This window comes from Protobothrops mucrosquamatus, unplaced genomic scaffold (genome assembly GCF_001527695.2).
Source record: "Protobothrops mucrosquamatus isolate PMUCROS unplaced genomic scaffold, P.Mucros_1.0 scaffold3050, whole genome shotgun sequence".
Lineage (NCBI taxonomy): Eukaryota > Metazoa > Chordata > Lepidosauria > Squamata > Viperidae > Protobothrops > Protobothrops mucrosquamatus.
Genome location: NW_015389063.1, coordinates 31,681 through 40,624, shown reverse-complemented (window position 1 = coordinate 40,624; position 8,944 = coordinate 31,681).

Sequence of the window (8,944 nt, the reverse complement as noted above, 5' to 3'; positions counted from 1 at the left end):
GCATACGTCTGCAAGGGTCTCTGTTTGCAATTTATGTAGCCCTGTTACTTGAATTCCCAAGGCCTCAAACCAATCGAGTCCAATGAGACTCGTTCGCTCACCCCCCACAACCAACACGTCTAGGGGGCCTGCAAAATTCTTGTACTGTACCTTAAGGGTGGCCTCCCCCTTAACGCACACTTGAGAATTTTGGAAATCCATGAGGATTACATTAGAGGGCCTTAACGAAACTCGCTGGCCACTGCTGCTGCAGATTTTGTGAAATGTGTTGAGGGAAATTATGGATAGGGCAGACCCCGTGTCAAGTTCCATCGACAATGGAACTCCCTGCAATTTTACTTTAAGAGATAGTTTCTTTTTAAGGGGTTTATGTGTGCCTATTCTTAAAATGTTCCGGCGTGTTGCACAGAACCCCACCCTGTTTTGACTGGGCACCCTGGTACCTTTCAGATTCAATTCTTCCTTCGGTTGTACCTTCTGTCGACCCAGGCAGACCGCAGCGATGTGGCCCTTCTTCCCGCACGCTCGGCAAATGGCGGAACGGAACCGACATTCCGCTCGCTTGTGGCGTCCACCGCATCCGAGGCAATGAAGCTCAGCTGGGCCCTTGTCCTGACGATCTCTGGACCTCCTCCCAGCTGCTTGGTAAAGCTTGTCCACCTCTTCTTCAGGATCTTCTTCCGAATCCTCTCGCACATCTTCCTTGTGGATGGTGGCGGTCTCTGGAGCGCTACGATTAGGTCGCATGTTCTTGACCGCCCCACCTGCAGCTTCTTCTGCTGAAACCTCTCGCAGAGCATCTTGGAAAGAGACATCTTCCCTGGCGAACAGTCTCTTCTGTAAGTCTGTGTTCCTCAGTCCGCACACAAAACGATCACGCAGTCTTTCCTCTAAGTCCTTGAAATCACACGGTATAGCTGCTCTTCTCAAGGCCGCAACGTATTCTTTTGCTGATTCCCCAGCTCGCTGATCCCTCTGTTGAAATGTGTGCCTCCAAGCCATGACAGATTGCTTGGGCTGGAAGTGTTCCTTTAAAGCTTTCTTCAGATCGGAGTATGACACCGTTTCCAGCGAGGCCGGGGCGATTAGGCTCTCGGCGATCTCAAAGGCGTCTTGCCCACAAACGCACAACATCGTGGCAGCCTTTAAGCCTTCCTCTCTTATCTGGTTTATGCGGAAGTAAGTCTCGACTCTTGCAGCATAAGATTCCCACCTCTCGGGGTGAGAGACGTCGAATTCCGCTAAACGCCCAACTTTCGCCATGATCAAGGATCAGGGTCTTCTTCTTCAGCCGCATGCACCCTCCAGCGATTTCGTACTGGCAGGATAACGCTGACTTCCACGCCGTTTTCCTCTCCCGGACTTCTTTGGGTGAGTCTTCAAGCTTTCCTAGCTGTATAGACTGAATCCCACCTTTGTCGCCAGTGTTAAGTCCGGAGAATAATGGCGCTTGAGACGAAGCATTTCTAACAAGTCTTTATTCTCTGCTTCCAATCTACGAACAACCCGAGCAGAGGCACGCAGGCCTCTATTTATACCTTCTGATCCCCGGGCAAATACAACCAATCACAAGGCGGTCTTTTCTCGCCTTGCGCATGCGCGCAAGGCCGGCGCCACTCAGTCTGGTCCCGGGCAGCTTTTGCAAATGCCCGGGACTCTTGCAACGTCCCGAGCCTGCTTTTGCAGGCTCAGGACACAACAATAAATGTAACTTCCCTAGCTTTATCTGCCATTAATCAAGAGCTAATAGAACTTCGTAAAGCTATTTTACAAAATCGTGCTGCAATTGATTATCTGTTGCTCCGACAACATCTGGGATGTGAAGCGCTCAAAGGAATGTGTTGTTTCAATCTTTCGGATCAATCTGGCGTTATTCAAAAGCAAATTAATGTTTTACATAATTTGGCTTCTGATTTAAAAATTGATACCTTAGGAAATTGGTGGAGTGCTCTATGGTCATGGCTTCCCATTGGCCTTCTCGGAAAGATTGTTCAATATTTCATTATAATAGTTGCTATCCTTATCAGTTGTTGTTGTTTAATTCAATGTCTTTTCTCTCTACCCAATAAGGTGTCTTTCAGTTCTCCGTACTAAACCACCATTAACTTTGCCTCAGGAACAAGTTTATGCTTTATATAAACAAATGCAAGGATGTATGTCCCCTAATTACAACCCACTAACTATCAGCTTATGATAATGCCCTAACTAATAAAATAGAAAAGAGTGAGATGTAGGGGTAGCATGCGTGCAGCACACTGCCGTATTCTGCACCCCCACAAATCTCATAATTCTATACCCCTTACTCCTATGCCCTTTGCTCCAGTAAAGCAACCAAAAGGTCACAACACCTCTCTGACTTAATGCCTCATGTACTGAAATAGATAACAGGCTTAGTTCCTTCTTCTATCTTCCTGTCTTTGTTAGTTCCTTCTTCTTTGATCCTTATCTAGTTGTTGACCATATAATATGTAACTGGAAAATAGTTGGTTAGATGAAGGAATTGTACAATGAATAAACGATTGTCAAGCATTGAATGATTAAAGAAGCTTGTGCATGTAACAAGGAATATAAAAGCAATAAACACGACCGAGGTAGCCAGCTTCTGCTCAAGACATGCTTGTGACTGGTTCTTAGCGCCGACACCTTATTTCTGTTTCTGATTTCTGTCTCCCTAACGCCCATCTCACCTCACTCAGGCCAGGCCCAACAAAAGTGAAAAAGTGTACATTTTTTTTAAAGTCTAAGATGAAATTCAAACCATCCTGCTAACTCTTATTCTTTTTCTGTTTAACATTTCTACCCTTTTCACTCACTCCCCCTTTTCCACTGAGAGCTTTAAATCTGGATGCAGCCTCTATATTCTAAAATCACTTAGTTTTCAGACTGGGCTCTAAAGAATTCGTGGAAACTTATCGGGCTCGCTCAGAAGAATGTCAATTTATATTTATGCATTACAGGTTATTGAATAGGGTCTGCCAATTTATTTACAGCACTCTCTCACTAGCTGGGCGTGTACCTGCTGTGCACAATGTTCTCCATTCCTCACTCTGTGTATTGTATCCAAGTTTCTCCGATGGCCACTAAAGTTACAGGAACTCCTTAATTGCCACCTTATCAGTCCATCATCCATATTCCAGGATGATTGACACAGAAATCAGGGTGGGGGAGCCGGGAACCAAATTTAAGATCAGTAGCAGCAGCAACAGCAGCAGCCAGGCTGGCAGGAGAGACCAACAGAGTTTTGTCTGGTGCTGAGTTGACTGGAATCCAAAGAAGATAGAAAGTAGGATCATGGCCAGGCGCTAAGGATCTGGAACAAATGGGAGGGAAGTAATTTCTCTACAAGGAATACTGACTCTCAGCTAAGGTAAGTAAGAAATAGATGGACAAGAATATACTTAGGAGTTACACTAGGATTTGCACATCACAGGTCACCCTCCAAATTGGGGTGCTATTGTATCCAAGGGGGAGGGAGGCGCGATGGCTCATAGGTCAAAGACGCTGCAGAGCTGACAGCTGGGGTTTGAGACCCGAGCTCTGCGCAATGGGTGAGCTCCCGTTACTTGTCCCAGCTCCTGCCCACTTAGCAGTTCAAAGCATCCAAATGCGAGTAGATAAATAGGTACCACTTTGGTGGGAAGGTAACAGCGTACCTTTGGTGTATAGCCATGCTGATCACATGATCAGGGTAACTGTCTTCAGACAACGCTGGCTCCCTCGGTCAAGAAACTGAGATAAGCACTGCGCCCTAGAGTCAGACACGACCGACATGGAAATTTTTACCTTAATATCCAAGGGGAAGGGCTATCGAGGGGTAAAATTAAGTTAATGGTACCCATTTTGCCCGTTAGCTCTTTCTGACAACTTTACAAAAGGTGGGAGGGTGGGAGGAAGTGTTTGATCTTATCCAAGCTGAAGATTTTGTGGCAGGCTGGTGTGATCACACTTTTGGTACTTCTCTGCAAGTGAAAGGGATGGGGGAGAAATATGTTTAGATTACTTTTCAGTATAAAACAATGTACCCAGTTTAGCATTTTCAAACCCAAATGCGCCCTTTGTTTGAAATATCCAGGCCTCCAAATGTTGTGATATAATTTGCCAACCATTAAAAAAAAAGCGTATTCAGGAAAAGTCGGTACAAAATGCATAGTGTCATGAAAACAATGTATATGGTTACAAAAATTAGAGAAAACATTTGCCAAAAATATGTACATTGGGCAAAATTGCAAGTGAAATATGGTTGTTCAGATCTTGGATCAAATGAGGATGTTCCAAGTTGAAAGTCCCATTGAACTATGAAGCTTTGGGCCAGTTAGTCTTTTTCACAGCAACCTGTTTCATAGGATGATTATTATGGTGATTTAAATAGTCACTTGCAGGTAGTGGTTAAGGCACCAAACTGGTAACCAGGTGACCATGAGTTCTAGTCCTGTCTGAGGCACAAAACTAACTGGGTGTCCTTGGGCCAATCATTCTTTTTCAGCCCTAGGAAGGAGGCAATGGCAAACCATTTCTGAAAACTTTGCTAAGAAAACTGGAGGGACTTGTTCAGGACTCAAAAACTGACTTGAAGGTACAATAAATGAATAAATATAATAAAAGACATAAATAATAAAGGCATCTCCTAAACCAGCTTGATCTAGTTGTAAAACCATGAAATGCTGAAACAGACAGATCCTCTAATACCAAGCAGATGATTTCACTAGATCCTCTTGGATATTGTTGTTTCTGTTATAGTACAATGAGAGTTAATGTGATCAATTGTTGAACTGGGCTCATCCTTCTGTTTACTTTCTATGGCTACAAACTTTTTATTTTTGATGATGGCACAGCAAATGAGAGGATTTTTTTTTCTGGAGAAGTCAGCTGAGTTTTCCTTTTTCTCTTGGGTTTCAGTGGATGCTCTATGCTCCTTAATTTTATCCTTACATAACCATCAGCCAGCAAATCTCACTGAAAGAGTAAATCTTATTTTTAATCACTCAGGACACCATTTTTAAAGGTTTTCTGCAACATTGGTTTGAGGTTCTTTTGTTTTTGTTATTTATTTGTTAGCTATTTATGCAGAAAGTATTTAGGCATTGCAGGGAATTGTTTCAAGCATAGCAACTGTACAGTGAAAATACAAATACAAGTTGTTGTTTTTTCAAAGTCAGTCTGAGAATACATGGCTTTTTTAAAAAAAAAACTTAAACTGAATTACTACTACTGCAAAGAATCAAATATGCAGCCACCCATCAGCGCACCAACTTGCCTCAAAAATATTCCTTTACTAACTCAGCCTGTAGCATAGCTATCAAGGACCTCCTTTGGTTTCCTTTATTTTTTCAGAGGGCCACCCTACACAATTAGGTTGCCAATTAACTGGAAGTAAAAATAAACAGTCAATCTTGAACAATCACACTTTCCCATGGGAATGAATGGATCCCACTAGCTGGGTTGTAATCTCAGCTGAAAAGATTATTGAATAATGTCATCTTGAGCCTCTCTGGCAGAAAAAAGCAATTTTCTGTCCTGCCTCCTCCTCCCCCTTTCCAAATCCCCTCTGATGATAATTTATCTCTCGTCCATTGCCGAATAAACTTACTACATGTATCCACTCAGCTTGTCCAAACTTTTTGATGGTTAGCGAGACAGACCAAAGGAAGACATATATCCTGCGTGTGTGGAAACATTTTCAATACACAGTCTCCAGATTGGAAAAACAAATGTGAACCACACCAACAAAATCCGGAAATACAATAAGCGGGTGTGTTAAAAATGCTTCCAGCCTCCTTTACAATGCCACATTTGATTCTTTTCATGCTTAAGATAAAAAAAAGTTTTGATCTGCCTGGCCTAGCTATGTGTTCTGTCCCCCGTCCGACTCACACCCCCCAACCAGTCAGCCGAGGGCTAAAAGACTGCTCAGCACTGCCAAATACAGATAAACACTTGGCAGCAACTCCATGGCTGCCTGCCAAGACCTTTACTGATAACACAATACAAACACAAGACAAGTCCAGGATAATTGCCGGAGTGCTGCAACATAAGATTCAGCAAAATTGTTCGTCACAAGAGTTTCAAACGGCACACCCCTTGCTTATATAGCCAGTGGGGTGTGGCCCAGTGACTCAGTTGAAATCTCTGGCACGGCGTTTTAGCTGCTGCGCACGCTTGTCCCTCCGACACTGGCGTGGATCCAGCCAAGACGTATCCTCCTCGGAGTCCGATACACCTGGCTCCTGGCCAATCCCAGAAGCACCTGGCTCCTGGCCAATCCCAGAAGCACCTGGCTCCTGGCCAATCTCCTCTTCGTCGGAAGGCACCGAAGGCCGCACCAGAGGGGAAGGTCCTGGAGAGGGAGGCCTGGCCATCTCCTCTCCTTCATGTTCAGAGCCTTCCTCCTCCGATGAGAGGGACCCACAGGACGGAGCCACAACACTATCCCCCACCGCAGGGCCCTTTCCCCGGGTCTGACGGTCGGGATGTGGTCGGGACGGAAACTGGTCGTGNGATGTGATGATGTGCCCGAGGAACTCTATGGAAGTCTGGAAGAAGTAACATTTCTCCAACTTCGCATAGAGTTGATTCTCCCGCAGGCGCTGCAGGACCTGGCGGACATGCTGGAGGTGGCTCTCCTGGTTCTGGGAATAGATTAAAATGTCATCCAGGTAGATCACCACGAACCGGTCCAACATGTCCCGGAACACGTTGTTCATCAGGTGCTGGAAGACCGCGGGGGCGTTGGTCAACCCGAACGGCATGACGGTGTACTCAAAGTGGCCGTATCGGGTGCCAAACGCCGTCTTCCACTCGTCCCCCTTACGCACGCGCACCAGGTTGTAGGCCCCTCGGAGATCGAGCTTGGTGAAGATCGAGGCCTCCCGCAACCTCTCCATCAGCTCGGGGATGAGCGGCAGGGGGTAGTGATTCCGCACTTTGATGGCATTCAAGCGCCGGTAATCGCAGCACAGGCGTAGGTCCCCCATCTTCTTCTTCACGAAAAGGACCGGGGCCGAGAGCGGGGAGGACGAAGGCTGGATAAACCCACGGGCCAGGTTCTTCTCCAGAAAATCCCGTAGAGCGGCCAACTCGGGCTCCGACATGGAGTACAGGCGGCCTGCGGGCAGTGGCGCATTGGGCAGCAGATCCACCGGGCAGTCGTAGGGTCGATGCGGGGGTAATCGGTCCGCCTCCTTTTCGCTGAACACATCGGCGAAGGACGTCAGCTCAGGAGGCAAGGAGACAGCTGGGGTGGAGACGTCCTGGTCGGCACAGGTATGGCGGTGGTGATCGACACACTGCAGGCTCGGGAACGAGATGGCATTTCTCGACCATGCCACCTGAGGATCGTGAGTCCGAAGCCAGGCCATCCCCAGGACCAAGGGAAAATGAAGGTCCACCGTCACATAAAACTGAATCGCCTCCTCGTGGGCCCCAATGGCGAGGCGCAAAGGCTGGGTAGCGAATTTGATGGGCCCCGCCACGAGCTCCCGCCCATCAATAGTCTCGACCCTCAACGGAGGGTCTACTGGAACCAAGGGGACCTTAAAATGGGCCACAAAGGCCTGGTCTATAAAGTTCGACGTGGCCCCCGAGTCAACCAGCGCATGTGCCTGGAGCCCCTCCGACCGGTTGGCCAACAACACCCGGGTGTCCAGAATCAGGTGCCGAGGGGGCTCATAGTCCACAGCCGCCGACTCCGGTGGGGCATGGTTTCGTGCCTAGCCCAGGGTTTCCCCTAGACCAGGCCTGGCCCGTTCCCCGGCTGATCACGCCGAGACTCCGGAACAGGCTTGAGCGCCCCACTCTGCTTCCTGGGACACGAGGCGGCAAAATGTCCAGCCTCACCGCAATAGAGGCACAATCCCCCCTGGCGTCGCTGCATCCGCTCCTGGGCCGTCAGGTGAGGTCGCGCTGCTCCAAGCTCCATGGGCTCCTCACCCGTTGCCACAAAGCGTGGGGCGGTCCGGGGTCCTGTCGGTGCGCAACGCGGGGGTGCCGCCGCTGACAGTGGTTCCGGCAGGGATCGACAAGGCCATCGCCGTTGAAGGCGGGCATCGATGCGCAGGCACTGGAGCACCAGAGCGTCAAGGGTCTGGGGCACCTCCATTCGTACCAACTCATCCTGCAGGTCATCGGAGAGGCCGTCCTGGAAGGCATCCATCAACACAGCATCATTCCAGGCTGAGTCCTGGCCAAGAAGGCGGAACTCAGCGATATATTCCTGCAAGGCGCGCTTCCCTTGGCGGAGGTCCTTAATGCGCCTTGCTGCCGTCTGCACGCGAGGGGGGTCTTCGTACATGACGCGCAGGTGTTGCAGAAAGCCCTGGTAGTCTAGGAGTAACGGACTGTTTTGCAACAGCAGGGGCATGGCCCATCGGGCAGCAGAGCCAGAAAGGTAGCTGATCACAAACGCCACCCGAGCCCGATCATCCGGAAAATCCTCCGGCCTCATCGCCATAAAGAGTTGGCATTGTCCCATGAAGGCCGGGAACAGCTCCGTCTGCCCAGAAAATCTTTCTGGCACGTTCATGGGGCATCTTGAACATGGAGGAGGAGGAGGAGGAGGAGGGGGGGGGAGGAGCAGCAGGACCATTAGCCACAGCGAGTTGAGCCGTTAAATGGCCTACTTGCTGTTGCAATAGCTGATTAGCATCCATCAGCTGTTGAATCTGCTGCTGCTGGTGGCCCATCGTGGGTTAACGATGGTTATGTCTGGTGACGAACAAGATGTTCTGTCCCCCGTCCGACTCACACCCTCCAACCAGTCAGCCGAGGGCTAAAAGACTGCTCAGCACTGCCAAATACAGATAAACACTTGGCAGCAACTCCGTGGCTGCCTGCCAAGACCTTTACTGATAACACAATACAAACACAAGACAAGTCCAGGATAATTGCCGGAGTGCTGCAACATAAGATTCAGCAAAATTGTTCGTCACAAGAGTTTCAAACGGCACAC